This window comes from Dermacentor andersoni, chromosome 1 (genome assembly GCF_023375885.2).
Source record: "Dermacentor andersoni chromosome 1, qqDerAnde1_hic_scaffold, whole genome shotgun sequence".
NCBI lineage: Eukaryota > Metazoa > Arthropoda > Arachnida > Ixodida > Ixodidae > Dermacentor > Dermacentor andersoni.
The window spans coordinates 129,636,713-129,653,049 of NC_092814.1; the positions used below are offsets into that span (position 1 = coordinate 129,636,713).

Here is a 16,337-nt window from a genome sequence, read left to right on the forward strand (position 1 = left end):
AGTGGCTTGAGTCGCGGTGTTGTAGGCGTAGGTGACAAACGGAAGAACTAGGTCCCAATTAGAGTGATCAGGTGAGACATACATAGCGAGCATGTCACCAAGAGTTCGATTAAAGTGTTCCGTGGTACCGTTAGTCTGTGGATGATAAGCAGTGCATTTACGATGAACAATAGCGCATTCAGCAAGCAGTTGTTCGATGACTTCAGATAAGAAGGCGCGGCCTCGATGGCTTAAAAGTTCACGTGGACCTCCATGACGAAGGAGAAAACGACGAAGTAGGAAATTGGCGACCTCCTGCGCTTTAGCATTTGGTAGAGCAGCAGTCTCCGAATAACGGGTTAAGTGGTCTACCGCAACGATTATCCACCTGTTGCCGGCAGGAGTCAACGGAAGCGGCCCGTAGAGATCTATGCCCACGCGATCAAAGGGTCGGCATGGGCATTGTAAAGGCTGGAGTTCACCGGCGGTATTGTGCGGTGGCGCTTTCCGGCGTTGGCACTCATGACAAGAGCGGACGAACTTTCGAACGAAATTATACATTCCCCGCCAGTAATAGCGGGGGCGAAGTCTTTCGTAGGTCTTGAAGACTCCCGCATGGCCACACTGAGGGTCGACGTGGAACGAGGAGCAGAGCTCTGCTCGCAAGATTCTCGGAATGACGAGTAACCAGGTGCGTCCCTCTGGGGCATAGTTGCGTCGATACAGTAGCTGGTCGGGAATCGCAAAATGAGGCACTTGGCGCCGAAGCGTACGTGACGCTGGAACTTTCGACGTATCCGAGAGAAGGTCGAGCAGAGATGCAGTCCAGGGATCATTACGCTGTGCAGCAGCGATAGTGTCAACGTCCAGAGAGGATAATGTGCACTCGCAGGGGGAGTCGTGACTGGCCTTCGGGGGAAGCGGTGATCGGGATAGTGCGTCAGCGTCGGAGTGCTTTCGCCCGGAACGGTACACCACGCGGATGTCGTATTCTTGGATTCGCAATGCCCAGCGGGCAAGGCGGCCCGATGGATCTTTGAGCGTCGACAGCCAACATAGTGCGTGGTGGTCGGTCACTACGTCAAAAGATCGGCCGTATAAATATGGGCGAAACTTGCCAAGCGCCCACACAATGGCCAAACACTCCTTTTCTGTAACGCTGTAATTGGTCTCCGCCTTGGTTAACATGCGACTCGCGTATGCGACGACGTATTCTGGGTGGCCAGGTTGACGCTGTGAGAACACAGCGCCAAGGCCTACACCGCTTGCATCGGTATGGATTTCGGTTGGCGCTTGTGGGTCAAAATGGCGAAGAATGGGTGGCGCCGTGAGAAGACGGCGCAAAGTTGTGAAGGCGTCGTCACACTCTGGAGACCATGATTAGAGATCTCTAGCGCCACCAAGGAGCTGCGTGAGAGGCGATATAATTGACGCAAAGTTTCGAACGAATCGCCGGAAGTAAGAGCAGAGGCCGATAAAACTGCGTAGCTCTTTCATAGTAGTAGGTTTTGGGAACGCATTAACAGCACGTAGCTTCTCGGGTTCCGGGCGAATGCCCTCCTTTGACACGACATGGCCTAAAATTGTTAGCTTACGAACAGCAAATCTACACTTCTTCAAGTTAAGTTGCAACCCGGCGTTGGTCAAGCAAGTGAGTACGTGCTGGAGGCGGAGCAGGTGTGTTGGGAAATCACGGGCGAACACCACAATGTCGTCAAGATAGCAAAGACATATTTTCCATTTGAGGCCACGCAGAACATTATCCATCATTCTTTCGAACGTATCAGGTGCGTTGCAAAGTCCGAAAGGCATGACGGTGAATTCATACAAGCCGTCTGGTGTAACAAAGGCAGTTTTCGGGCGATCGGCCTCTGCCATCGGAACCTGCCAGTAGCCTGACCGCAAATCCAGCGAAGAAAAGAACTCGGCTCCCTGCAAACAGTCCAGAGCATCATCGATGCGTGGTAATGGGTAGACGTCCTTCAGCGTGATCTTGTTCAACCACCGAAAGTCAACACAGAAGCGGATGGAACCGTCTTTCTTTGTGACGAGGACCACGGGAGAGGCCCATGGGCTTTGGGAAGGTTGAATGACGCCTCGACGGAGCATGTCATCGACCTGGTCCGCAATGACGCGACGTTCCGTAGCGGACACGCGATATGGTCTTTGTCGCAGGGGTGAGTGAGTGCCAGTGTCGATGTAATGCTTGACTGTCGATGCACGGCCAAGAGAGGTTTGCGCAACGTCGAAAGAAAGGCGGAAGTGCTGAAGGATTGCGACAAGTTGAGATCGCTGCGAAGGCGTCAGATCTTCGGCGATGAATGGGCTGAACACACCAGTCGATGTTGAGTCTGGTACGGAGAGGGCACTCAGTTCATGGGCGGCAGTAGAAGACACTTCGTCGAGGACGGAGACAATTTGTGTTGAATCGACCGACTCGACGTAACCAAGGCATTGTCGGCGGAGCAGTGATAGCGGCGATGAAAGATGATTGTAAATGGGCATCGTGCTCACACTGGCGGCAAGGTCAAGAGCTGCAAAGGGCAAAGGAAGCGCTTTTCGGGTAACAAAGTGATGAGAGGGCATGAAGAAGACCGTCCCATTGGATATGGTACTACAGAAGACTGGTACGAATGCTAACGAGCACGGGGGGATACAGGTGTCTTCTTTCACGACAATTTTAGCGGCAGGATGAGCATCGACCGAGGCCAGGTCACCAAGGTGGAAAAGTTCAATCTCAGCCCGAGCGCAATTGATGATGGCATTGTGGCGTGAGAGAAAATCCCATCCTAGAATAACGGCGTGGGAGCACGATGAAAGAACTATGAATTCAATCGTGTACAAAACGTCCTGTATGATCACACGGGCAGTACAAGCAGCGGTAGGGTGAATGGGTTGAGCAATCGCCGTTCGGAGCGACAATCCAGACAGAGACGTCGTCACTTTACGAAGCGAACGGCAAAACCTGGCATCCATAACTGAAATAGCGGCACCGGTATCGACTAAGGCGACTGTAGAGACATCTTCGATAAGCACATCAATGACATTGGCAGGTAAAGGAGGAGGACTTCGGCATGTCGACACTTGCGCAGTTCTTGCCTCAGGAACTGCGTCGTCTAGTTTCCCTCTTCGTTAGAGACGGGTCGTCGACGCATAGGGGAAAGCGATCGACGACGTGGGGAGGGTGACCGGAGGCGTTCGAAGCGAGGACGGCGATCAGTCTGGGAGCGAGCTGGTGATGGGTCGAAAGGTCCGTAAGGCGCATTTGAATCAGGCGGCACATAGCGCGCTCGGCGATCGTCATCGAGCGCCTGCGAGCGGCGGCGGCAGAACCTTGCGACATGACCGGGACACCTACATGCGAAGCATATAGGGCGATTTTCCGGAGTACGCCACGGGTTAGCGACGGCAGTGGTGGTCCAGGGGACGGGAGGTGGAGGGCGGTGCACAGGCTGCTGGAAGCGACGCACGGGCACAGTGCGAGGGGCCATTGCAGCAACCGTAGCATAAGTGACTGGTGTAGCCACGACATCCTGCTGGTGAACAGCCGGCAGCGTTTCCGCGACCTCTTCATGGATCACGTTACGGATATGAGACGGCAAAGTGCTGGCAGACTCCTGAGTGACGGACACCAGAGATAGCTGTCGTGCGACTTCTTCGCGGACGAAATCCTTGATTTGCGTTATCAGGGAGGCTTGTTCTGGGCCGGTGGTAAGGCTGCAGAGTGATGCCGCATTTGGTGTGGGATGTCGCCTTGTCAGAGCTTGCTGCTTACGCAATTCACCATAGCTCTGGCACAAGCTGATGACGTCGCCAACAGTGCGCGGGTCCTTGGCCGGAAGCATTTGGAACGCGTCATCGTCGATTCCTTTCATGACGTGCTTGATCTTTTCCGCTTCCGTCATGGCAGCGTTCACGCGCCTGCACAAATCGAGAACGTCTTCTATATAGCTGGTGAATGTCTCACCCGTGTCCTGTGCTCGTGTACGCAAACGCTGCTCGGCTCGGAGTTTCCTGACGGCGGGTCGGTCAAATACTTCTGTAATCGACGTCTTGAGCGCCGACCACGATCGGATATCCCTTTCATGATTTCTGAACCAGAGACTGGCCACGCCCGCGAGGTAGAATGACACGTAAGTCAGCTTGTCCGAGTCATTCCATTTGTTGTGAACGCTCACCCGTTCGTAGGACGACAGCCACTCTTCAACGTCGTTGTCGTCGGTTCCGCTGAAGATGGGAGGCTCCCGCTGGCGAACGGTGCCAGCGCAAGGGACGGGTGGCGATGGAAGAGTCTGCTGGTCGGCGTCCGGCATGGCGGAGGGTAGCGTCCGAGAACGGAGTTCCAAAATGGTAGAGTGGAACGTTACCCAGCACCTCCACCACTTATAAAGGAGGTTTATTGGGGTTCGTAGCGACCGCCGGTTCTACGATGCACCGAGCACAGTCCCCGAGCTCGAGCCTCTGCTGCGCTCTTGATGCTGCCGATGCTGCTGACTGCGCGCACGTTCCTCATCTTCCTTACAATATATATATATATATATATATATATATATATATATATATATATATATATATATATATATATATATATATATACAGCCGGCAACATTGATGCCTTCAGGTAGCATATGTGGGTTTATGACCAGTTGCCTTCACCCAAAAAGGTCATGTTCTCGTGACGCCTGCGGCAAAAAGGACGTTCCACGTCCACCGCCAAGGTCTGTAAGTGGTGGCGCTGGCTAACACTCCCAGGGTTCTACTAGGACACATAAATACCCAAGAAAAGTGGATGGGGAAAAGTGCCATGGCAGCTCAATTGGTAGAGCATCGCACGCAAAATGCGAAGGTTGTGGGTTCGGTTCCCACCTGCGGCAAGTTGTTTTTTCATCCACTTTAATTTCCAATAATTTATCGTTTCTTTATTTCATTTATTAAGCACAAGTAATTTCCCCTATGTTGTCCTTTGTGTCAGTGTTTGTTGGCTTCTTATGATATGACTAATAAAAATCGGGCCCCTCGGTTAACACCCCTCTCTTCTCGTTTATTACATAGCGAGGGTCTCGAATCCGGCAACATTGATGCCTTCAGGTTGCATATGTGGGTTTATTGACCAGTTGCCTTCACCCAAAAAGATCATGTTCTCGTGACGCCTGCGGCAAAACGGACGTTCCACGTCCGCCGCCAAGGTCTGTAAGTGGTGGCGCTGGGTAACACTCCCAGGGTTCTACTAGGACACATAAATAGCCAAGAAAAGTGGACGGAAAAACAGCGCCGTGGTAGCTGAATTCGTAGAGCATCGCACGCGAAATGCGAAGGTAGTGTGTTCGGTTCCCACCGGCGGAAACTTGTTTTTTCATCCACTTTAATTTACGTTAATTTATTGCTTCTTTATTGTATTTATTAAGCACAAGTAATTTCCCCTATGTTGTCCTTGGTGTCAGTGTTTGTCGGCTTCTTATGATATGACTAATAAAAATCGGGCCCCTCGGTTAACCCCTTCTCTTCTCGTTTATATATATATATATATATATATATATAGTCATATCATAAGAAATAAGAAGCCAACAAACACTGACAACCAAGGACAACACAGGGGAAATTACTTGTGCTTAATAACCGAAAAAAAGAAACGATAAATTATTGGAAATTAAAGTGGATGAAAAAACAACTTGCCGCAGGTGGGAACCGAACCCACAACCTTCGCATTTCGCGTGCGATGCTCTACCAATTGAGATACCGCGGCGCCGTTTGCCCACCCACTTTCTTGGGTATTTATGTGTCCTAGTAAAACCCTGGGAGTGTTAGCCAGCGCCACCACTCACAGACCTTGGCGGCGGGCGTCGAACGTCCGCCGCCAAGGTCTGTGAGTGGTGGAGATAAGGGAGATAAACGAAGTAGGGAAGGGAGTTAAACCGCAAAGGGAGATAAATGAAGTAGCGGTCTAGGCCCAATTTTACTGTTGCGCAAGAGAATCAAGTCTCGTATACGCGGAGCACTCCGTATGCTAGAGCGGTACGCAGAAACAGGCGCCAGTCAATCGTGAAGGTCAACACATTATTAGTGAAAGCTGCCAACCAATCACAAACTGTCCTTACGAACGAAAACTTGTGAATTTTTAGTTAGCCAGAGTAACGTGCAACAGCAATATCGGGAAATGCAGCCTCCGGAGAATTCATATCATCGTGGGCCGGAAGGCCTTCTCACATAACGCAAGAAACAAGGTGCATAAGAAGGAATCGACACACCTGGATAATTGAAAACAAGAAACACAGGCTATAAGGCAAAGCGAGCAGACAAGGCGACACGTATGGGTTCAACCACAGAGTTATGTTTGCTGTATATGCAGAGTTTAGACAGTATTCCAACTTGGGTGCATAAAGCATGCGTAGAGAAAGCGTAGTCGTCGGTACACTTTGACACGTTATGCATGAGAAGAACCTCACAATCGCGTGTGGGTAAATGCCTTTACGTCGACAACGTTCGCAGAGTCTCGATCATTGAATACAGAGCATATGACTGCTTTTTGTTATTTTTATTATTAACTGTATGCAAGAAGATTTCGGTGCCAGCGGTTCATTTTGCTTTCATGTCAATATGATGGCGTGAAAGCAAGATGAACCTCTTCTACAAAGGGAAAAGCGATAAGGATAAGAGGAGCTCGTACAGCCCCGTCACGGTAACGTTGGTGATATATAGAATGACAATGCGAGCCACAAGATTATAACTGACGAGGTGGGTGGAGAAAAATGATGTACTAGGGGAACCACAAAATGGGTTCAGACCAGGCAAACGCTTAGTGGATAATATGTTTGTACTAGCAAAGTGCATAGTGATTTCAGTAATTCAGAATAGACATTTACGGAAGCGATTCTACGTATTAAGGGAGCCTACGACAACGTAGACAGGAATTGTTAAGGGATATTCTAAAGCACGAAGGCATAGATGACGATTTGGTGGAGCTGCTGAACAGTGGCGTAGCCAGAAATTTCGTTAGGGGGGGGGGGGGGGGAGGGCTGCTCACTTTGCAGCTCAGCCGCCTCCTTATAGAATTTTACGAGGAAACAAATACATGAATAATAATTGCATTGCCATTGCCAAAGATGCTGCAAACAAATTCTTGAACGTTACGCACTGTAATGACAAGTTAAATATGTATTTTTTCATAAAAGAACATACTCGTACGTCCCGAAAATTGTGCCCCAAATTAAATGATATCCATGCTTCCATGTTTTTGTCTATTTAATTAGTAAAGAAAATATCGCATGAACTTCAGAATTATATCAGTTTGAAACCAGCAAAGCAGTGCATCCCGCTTATATGAATAATGTAAAGGCCATGATATGAACAAATTCAGTACAAATATGTTAATGAACCTTTGTCAGTCGAGAACCTTGTTTAGATTTTTGTACATATGCAACGGCCAGGGAAAAATCTCAATCACGCTGTCATTTGTTCGAATGTCTTGCGCAGGAGCAGCTGTCACCGGTCGTGTATTGTAAGTAATTGCACCGAAATTATAGTCGCAACAGAGAGCACATATAGAAAGCACGAGCTCTGCAAAATATACGAGGGCGAGTCAAATGAAAGTGATCCAATGCGAATATATCACAAGTGGGGTACTTTATTTAAAGGTAGTCTCCATGAGAATTTAAACATTTGTTCCATTGGCTAACCAGTCGCGGGATTCCCGTCTCATGAAACTCCTTTGGTTGCTACTTCAAAAAGTCTGTAACTGACTGTTTCACGTCATCGTCCGAGACGAATCTGGTTCCCTTTAGCTGCCTTTTTCAATTGCCCCAAAATGTGGAAGTCGCAAGGCAATAGGTTTGGGCTGTATAGCGGACGTTGCAGCGTTTCCCACTTGAACTTTGCCCGTTTTGTGCCGACCACATCAGCGCCGTGGGGACGGGTATTGTCGTGGAGCAAGATGACCCCATTCGTCAATTTTCCACGTCGTTTGTTCCTGATTGCGACACGCAGCCGATCCGGCATTTCGCAATGTCGGAAACGAATGATAGTCTCTCCAACTTTAGCAAATTCTATCAGTAATGGCCCCTGACGATCGAAAAAAAAAGTCAGCACCTTTCCGGTGGAAATGACGGCCTTTGCTTTCTTTGGGGGTGGGTATATCGAATGTTTCCACTGTAAGCTTTGTCGTCGTGTTGAAGGCTCGTAGTAGAGGCACCATGATTCATCCCCGGTCACAACTGCAGGCAAACAGTCGTCACCCTTATTGTGATGCCGGATCAGATGAGTCAACGCAGCGCCGAAGTTCTCCGTCTTCTGGCGGTTGCTCAAAATCTTGGGCATCCATGGCGCACACAACAGCCGATAACCGAAATGTTCATGAATTATGGCCCGAACCAAACCGGGACTGATGTTCACACGCTCTGCCAGTTCATCGATGCTTATCCTCCTTCCTTGTCTAATCAGCTCACCAACCTTTGCAATTACATTGGGGGTGATTGGACGGTCGCTTTGGCCCGGTCTTGGATTGTCTCTGTAACTTACACGTCCTTCGTCAAACCGTTTTCTCCAACGGTTCGCAGTGGCTAATGAAATGCAATGTTCAACGTACACGGCAGCCACGTGGCAACAAATTTCTTTTTGGGAAACCCCTTCAGCTGTCTAAAACCTCAAGACACTAAGCTGTTCAACTTTTGGAGCGTCCATTATGTCGCACAGCCATGTTCAACCCAGTGTATGAGAGCATTGAAGAATATTTATCTTCACACAAGCGTGTAACGTTTGTAAATGAGAGATGCATGTGTACTACGCGCATGCCTCGTAGATAATAAACAGAGCCATTATTGCATGCGGTTGGTTGGCTCACTTTCATCTGACTCTCCCTCATAAATAGAATTGCGAAGATACAATGGAATATACAAATGCGAAGATACAGCTTCGTAAAGGGCAAGAAAGTGTCAGTGGAGACAAAGTTCACTGCACGTATATACAAAACTTCGCAATAAGATATTCAAATATACGTATAAGTCTTCAATAAATCCACGTATCAAAGAAAAAAGTCATTATATATAATTCGTCAGACAAGGCAAATAAACATGTTGCGCAACCACAGATTCACAGATCACAGAATCCAAAGGCCCGCCCCCTCTCACTCCACTCCCCCCGATGTATCGCGCGCGACGGAAGACGGCACGCTTCCTCCCCGCTTTTCTCCCTTGCGAACTCAAGGCTAAGCCACTATCGTCGGATCACCCATCGTCCGCTTCCGTCACGCTTTCACTTGCATCATACAGCATGCGGCGCGCGGTCACGATGTTATCGCCCTTGGATTTTATACGGAACATGAGGGCGACGGCGACGGCAGGAATGCGCCTGGAGTGTCCATATAATTGTTATAGCAATAATATATTAAGATTATCCGGCAACTGAAGCTTCCCGTGGTCTATTACTTTCCGCAAGAGAAGTAACAAAATCGAGTGAGTGAGTGAAAACTTTTATTGAGTCTTTTAAGAGTTTCGCGGTTACGAGGTCTCCGTCGTCTTCATCTTCTTGGCGCTGGCGACTTGAGACTTTCAGCAAGGGTGGGCCCCTATTCCAAGGCTCCACTGAGTCGTGCTGCATCGCTCGCGTGCTGCACTAGGGCCCTTTGGGCCGTGAGCTCGCTGCTGGTGAGCCGACTCTCCCATTGCTCCGCACTCGGGTGTTCGTGTTTCTGGAATGCTTTGTTGCGTTCGCACTCCCAGCTGATGTGGCAGAGTGTAGGTGTGGCACCGCACCAAGGGCAGGTGGCCCTGTATTGTGTCGGAAACATCTTATTGAGCACGTGTAAGTTGGGGAAGGAGTTTGTTTGTAGTCAGCACCAGCTGGTCGCTTCCTCCTTTGTGAGGGCTTTGTGTGGTGGCGGATATCTAATTCTAGTTCCTCTATATAAGTTCAGGGTCTCTGCGTATCCTCCCTCGCAAGCCTGTAGGTGGGTCTCCGGGGCATTAGACCGTCCTGCTCGGAACGCTTCGCCTCTAGCTAGACTGTCTGCCCTTTCGTTCCCCCCTATGCCTACGTGACCCGGGATCCAGATTAGTTTGTGCCTGGGCTTTTCCTTCTCGGCGGAGGTGGCTCCGCTGAGTATTCTGAGGGCAGTTTTGCTGATTCTGCCCCTCGTGTAGTTCCTGCACGCCTCTTTTGAGTCCGTCAGTATGTTGAGAGGTCGGCCTGTTCTATAGCCTTCCGCTGCCGCCAGCGCTACGGCAATCTCCTCGGCCTCCGCTGTGCCAGCGACCTTTGCCGTGGCATACGTGATCGGGTTTCCTTCCTTGTTAACCACTACCGTCGCGGCCACGCGTTCTCTTCCGTGTGGATATACGGCGGCGTCCGTGTATACTGTATTGTCTAGCTGGGCTAGCGTTCTCTCAACGTATTCGGCCCTAGCGTTTCGCCTGTTTTCGTGTAGGTTGGGATCTATATTTTTTGGCAGTGGTCCCCCATTAATGGTTTTCCTGAGGTGGTCCGGTACGTCCGCGTATCTGTCGGTCAGTCCGCTCGTATCCCGACCCAACCTCCTCAGGAGCGCTCGTCCCGTAGGGGTGCCTCTGAGTCTCGCGGTTTGCGTACCCAGCAGAGCCTCGGCGAGCTCGCTGAAGGTGTTGCTGATGCCCAGCTGGAGCAACTTCTCGTTCGACGTGTTTCTGGGTAGACGCCGAGCCGTCTTGTGCGCCTTCCTGAGGATGGTGTCTGCTTGCTCTCTTTCTGCCTTGGTCGTCACGTGGTACGGCAGGGAGTACCTGACTCGGCTGACAATTAGGCTGTTGACTAGCTTGAGAGTGTCTTCTTTCATCCCGTATCTCTTTTGGGAGACCCTATTGATCATGCGGCCCACCTGTTCCGCCGCCTTGCTCAGCAGGCTAATGGTGTGGCTGCACTTCCGGCTACCTCGTAGCCACATGCCCAGGATCCTAATCATGTTCTTCTCCGGGATGTTGTGTCCCTCGTGGGTCACCTCCAGTGTCGCTTGCGTTGGGTGCTTGCCGACCCTGAGGAGCTCCGACTTCTCTGTGGAGCATCGCAGTCGCCTTTCTCTGGTATAGTTTTCCACGCAGGTCGCCGCTTCCTGCAGTTTTTCTTGCTTCTCTCCGAGGGATCCTTGGGTGACCCAGATCGGGACGTCGTCGGCGTATATCGCGTGCTGGATGCCTCGGATCTCCTTAAGTTTTCTTGCCAGGCCAATCATTGCCACGTTGAAGAGGACGGGAGATATGACGGATCCTTGGGGTGTGCCCTTGCACGGCGTGGGGAAGACGTTGCTTCTCAGCTCGCCCAGCCCCACCATCACCATTCTGTTGCTCAGGAAGTCCCTGACGTAATCGTGCACTCTCTTCCCGCAGTTGGTGTTGTTGGTGCCCTCCATGATGGCCGCGTGGCTCACGTTGTCGAAGGCCCCCTTTATGTCGAGGGCCATGACGACGTTTTCGCCCGTTTTCGGCATCGTGTCGAGCACTTCCTCCTTGAGTTGGAGCAGCACGTCTTGCGTTGAGAGGTTGGCTCTGAACCCGTATATGCTGTCCGGGTACCATCGCTCGTTTTCCAAGTGCGACTGCATTCTCTTCGTGATCACTTTCTCGTACAGCTTGCCCAGGCACGACGTTAGGGATATCGGCCTGAGATTTTCTATTTGGAGTTTCTTCCCTGGCTTCTGAATCATTACGACGACGGCGTGTTTCCCCTCCGCCGGAACTCTTCCTTCTTGCGAGAGCTTGTTGAGGTAGGCCGTCAGTTGGTCGATGGCCTCGTCACCGACATTTCTGATTAGCGAGTTCCGGATTTTGTCCGCCCCCGCCGCCGTGTTCTTGGTGGCCGATCTTATCGCCTCGACGACCTCTTCTCTCATGATGGGTCGATCCGTGGTAGGGTTTTCTTCGCCGCGGTATTCTTCCTTGTAGCTCTGGACCTGGTCTTTGCCGTAGCATTTGACCCGCACTTCCTCAAGGAGTTGTTAGTCCGTGCCTTCGTACTGGTGGACTAGCCCCTGTATCGACTAGCTGCCTTCGGATTTGTTTTTGCTCGGCTCCATGAGGGCCTTGAGGATCTGCCACGTTCTGGCCATACTGAGGGTGCCGTTTAGCGAATTGCTAAATTGCTGCCACCCCTGTCTGGCCAGCTGCGTCGCGTACTCCTCCGTTTTCTTGGTAATGTCCGCAATTTTCTTTTTTAGCTTTCTGTTGAGTTTCTGTCTCTTCCACCTCTTGGTGAGCCCGCGTCTCGCCTCCCATAGCTTGAGGAGCCGCTTGTCCACCTCCGGCGTCTGTTCCGTCCTGTCTACTTCCTTCGTGTATAGGTCTTGAATTCGCCTGAGTTGTTGGCTCCACTCTTCCGCCGAAACGATGCTGCCTTCGAGCTGCTTGCAGTGCGCTCTAAAGGCGTCGCAGTCCGTCAGCCGAGTCGTGCCAATCTTCCTCCGGACGTTGTCCGCCACCGTGCTGATCCTTATTCTGTGATGGTCGCTCCCAAGGTTCTCGAGCAGGTTTTCCCACTCCGCTTGTTTGGCGCCCCTGATAAAGGTTAGGTCGGGACTCGTGTCTGGACTGACGCTATTCCCCTGCCTGGTCGGTTGGTTCTCGTCGGTTAGCAGCTCGCGCCCTACGTTCTCTGCCGCCGTGCAGATGCCGCGCCCCTTTTTGTCCTCGTTAGTATAGACACATCTCGGACTCTTGGCGTTAAAGTCGCCCGCAATGATTAGAGTATTCTGCCCCGCTAACTTTTTCGCCTCCGCAAAGAGCCTAATTAAGTTCCCCTTTGTTTGTCTGGGTGGGCTATATAGATTTACGATGTAGGTGCTCTTGGCTTTTCTTTTCTTTTTGGGAATTATCTCCGTGATTACGTGCTCTATTTGGGTATCCTCTATCTCTTTGTGTGCTATGGCTACTACTTGTTTGCTTATGAGGGTCGCGTTGCGGCCGCTCTCTTGACATGTGTAGCCCCTGAGTGTTGGGGTGTTGTTTGTTTGTTGCAACATGATTACATCTGGTGGCGTTCCTCTGGTGTATTTGCTGTAGGAGGCCCTGCCAGCGCTTGTACCCCCTACAGTTCCATTGCCAGATTTCTAAGTGTTGTTGTTTCCGTTCTGTCATGTCTGATTATTGTTGGTTGCGTTGGGGGTTTCTGCGCCGAACCTACGTTCGTTGTATAGTCTGTCTCTGGCGTTGTTGGTGGTTCTTTGCGTATTCTGATTCTTTACGTTTTTCAGCAACTCTGCTCTTGCAGGGCAAACTTTTGTTGTGTTTGCTGTATTTCGCTTTGCATCTGTTGCATTTGACTTTGCATCTGGCTCTGTAGATTCATTATGAGACTTCTGATGTCGTCAATGGGGTTCCCCTTTTCGTTGTTTTGTTGTGCCAGCTCCATGGTCTGGGGTGGCGGAGAAGGTGTGCTAGTCGGTGTATAACCTGCCCTCATTTCTTGTTTTTCCCTGATTAAGTCGTTTAGCTGTTTCTTTAATTGTCTCGATTCCTCGCGACTTTGCTCGAGTTCGCGCCTGAGACTTTTGATTTCTTCAATTAGTTGTCTGTCTCGTGTTGTTTGTGTGTTGTTCGAGTGCGGTGCAAAAAGCGATTTGGGAGGGCCGTCTCCCCAGCTCACCTTAACTCCTCCGCCGCTGTTCTTTTGCTGCTGTTTCTGCTGCAGCTGCTTCTTGTCGGTGTTGCCCAGGGGTGGGTATGATTCGTCCCGGACGGACCCTCGGCTTCGGCTTCGGCTTCGGCTCTGACAAAATCGAACTTTCACCACGCGACAATTAGCTTCGCCGCAACAATGTCTTCTTCTATTGTGGGGCAGGGGCACCGAAATGAAGAAACGCAAAGGAAAACATGCTGGCCACTATCGAATGCCTACTTTCGGCACCTAATGTGGCTACCGAAGGAATATCGAAGACAACGCGAGACGCTTGGTCCGCAGAGAACCCACATACGCACATTGCCCGGTATCCTACACCGGTGAGACAAGACTTTCCGGAGAGGTTGCACTCAAGCGAACGCGTCGCAATGCGTAGAGTCGCCACAGTGATGGCGGCGGGCGACCATTCTTTCTTTTTGACATCTGCTAGCCAGAAAACGTCCAGAACCATAGCCAGAAATCTGCCGGGCGATAATTCACTCGGCCAGAGAAAAATGAACACGCGCGGTGGTCGGGGCAACACGAGAAAAACGCATGCGCTCTGCTGGCTCTGGCAGACCGCGGGTAATGAGAACAAGAAAATTGGAGAGGCTCAATGTGTCCTCGTGAATAAAAGTCAAAGTAGAAAAATAAATAAGAACGTAGTCACTTTTGCTAGCTTTAGTATATTGAATTGGATGCTTTGGCGCAGGTGAAAAAGATGTTGATATTTTTTTATGTGACATGACGGCCCAAATTAACCACCACAACACTTCGTCTCAACGGACCTCGCTGCGTGCCTTGTCAACTTGTCCGATAGTGCGTTGATTTGGCTTGTCTCCTTGTATGTTCCGATGTACGACTTTAGAGAAGTCAATGCACCTTTGGTGTCAAATGTTAAACAACCACCCCAAAGTTCCCACAAAGTTCCGGAATTGAAAATCCAAAGCACGACTTTGGAAATGTCAATGCACATTTCGCATCAGAAGTTTCTGAGAAGTTTATACCCATAAAGTTTCGTAATTGAAATCCATGCCCTCCATAGATTCCGCGGCCTCCGCGTGTTGCCGCGACGAGCTTGCTCGCCATCAAAGCGCTCTTGAAACTTTGGGCTCGGATGGGGCTCCTTGCGTTATGTGACTCGCGCTGTGGGCGTTACCGCAAAATACAGCCCGAGTTGACAATGTGTGCACTGAAAGGTTCTTTCGAGCGCGAAAAAGACATTCTATACAAACTCCAGAATGATTTCCGGCGCCGGGAGTTGTTTTGGTCGGCGGCGCATGGACAGCACGAAAAAATTTCGGGGGTTGGGGTGCTGAAGCCTCATAAGCCCCCCCCCCCACTTGCTACGCCCCTGCTGTTGATTGACATATGTAGAAACAACGAAGTACAAATTGTATAAGAAGGCCGAAAATGTAATGTAGTGGTGGGAATTCACCAAGAAATTCAACAATGTCCTCTGACTCTATTGTTCTTAACGCTTCATGTTAAGAGCATAGAAGGACGACTGGAAAACAGTGAATTAGCGTTTCATTAATTCTAAATGCGTAATAGGCGAATGGTGCTACAGAAGGTGGCCGGGCTTATGTATGCGGAGGACATAGTGCTACTAGACAGACATTTACAGACACTTGCGATTATGTGTGGCAACGCAGCGACAAATCTGTACCTTAAGTTTAGCACGAAGAAAACGGGAATCACAGTCTTTAATGAAGAGACGAGCGAATGCACCGTGTCAATTCTACATCAAGTCACACCCATAGTCGAGCAATATAAGTACCTCGACAAATACATAAACGAAGGAAAGACTTACTCAAGCACCCACCAAGATATTCGGAAAATAAACGGGAATCGGAATGCAGCAATAATGAATCAAAGATCACTTTCGAGCCAGAATAGATAAGATATGGTGCGGGAAATCTAAAAAGCAGTAATTGTGCAAGCGCTAACGTTCGCAAATGGCACCCTGCGCGTAATAAAACTGATTCGCCATCCGGCCCTGGGAAAGTGGATGTCCAGCAAAGGTGTTGAAAACCACCACTACAACTGTTGAGAGGGGGAATGTAATGCTTTAGTGAGTTAGAGCAATGGTTGTAATGGTAATTTAGAGCCATGATACTAATGTAAATAACGGTAATTTTGACAGCACGCCGCCGCCGGTCGCATTGCCGTTTCTTTTTCCCTTTTCCGCTCCTCATATTCACGCTGCTCCTCGGCAGTCCTAAGTAAGCGTTGCCGACCCATGGCGCTGCTGCAACCATTAAATCAGTTGTTAAGCTGGTTCTTTTATATACGAAAGGCTACTGAAGCCCCTCCCCACGTCGCAAGCTGCCGTCGCAGCGGCAGCTTGCACAACAGTAACCTTTACCGGGAAACGTATGCCGGCAGCGCTACGTGCTTTTGGATTGTTATCCCCTTAATCATCAATTATGTGGTTCGGGTGCTTGTTTTGCCTTGTTCTTTATTAAAACGAATGCTGCTCTGTATGTTTCATGCATGTTTCCAAAGAAGGTATGCACTTTTCGTTCCACTTTGCTGAGTGCTTGAAGCCTGCTTCACCTCCGCCGCGAGTGGGCCCGGTATTGCACGACCTCCGAGATTGGCCCTCATTCTTGCCCACGGAAGCAGACACGAAGAATGCTTACCAATGAGAGGCTAACAGCTTCGCTGTAAAATCTAATATCTTGTCGCAGTTGGAAGTTAATCAAAGACCGCTAGGTCAGTTGTCCTTGGGATCCCATGGTAAGAGA

The 16,337-nt window shown here is 50.1% G+C and overlaps 1 non-coding gene across 1 annotated transcript; it reads left to right on the top strand.

Annotated features, from left to right (window-relative positions):
- The first annotated feature begins 4,780 nt into the window (after positions 1–4,780).
- On the top strand, positions 4,781–4,853 carry TRNAL-CAA (transfer RNA leucine (anticodon CAA)). Its single transcript has one exon. It is a non-coding gene; the product is annotated as a tRNA-Leu (tRNA).
- Positions 4,854–16,337: the final 11,484 nt, after the last annotated feature.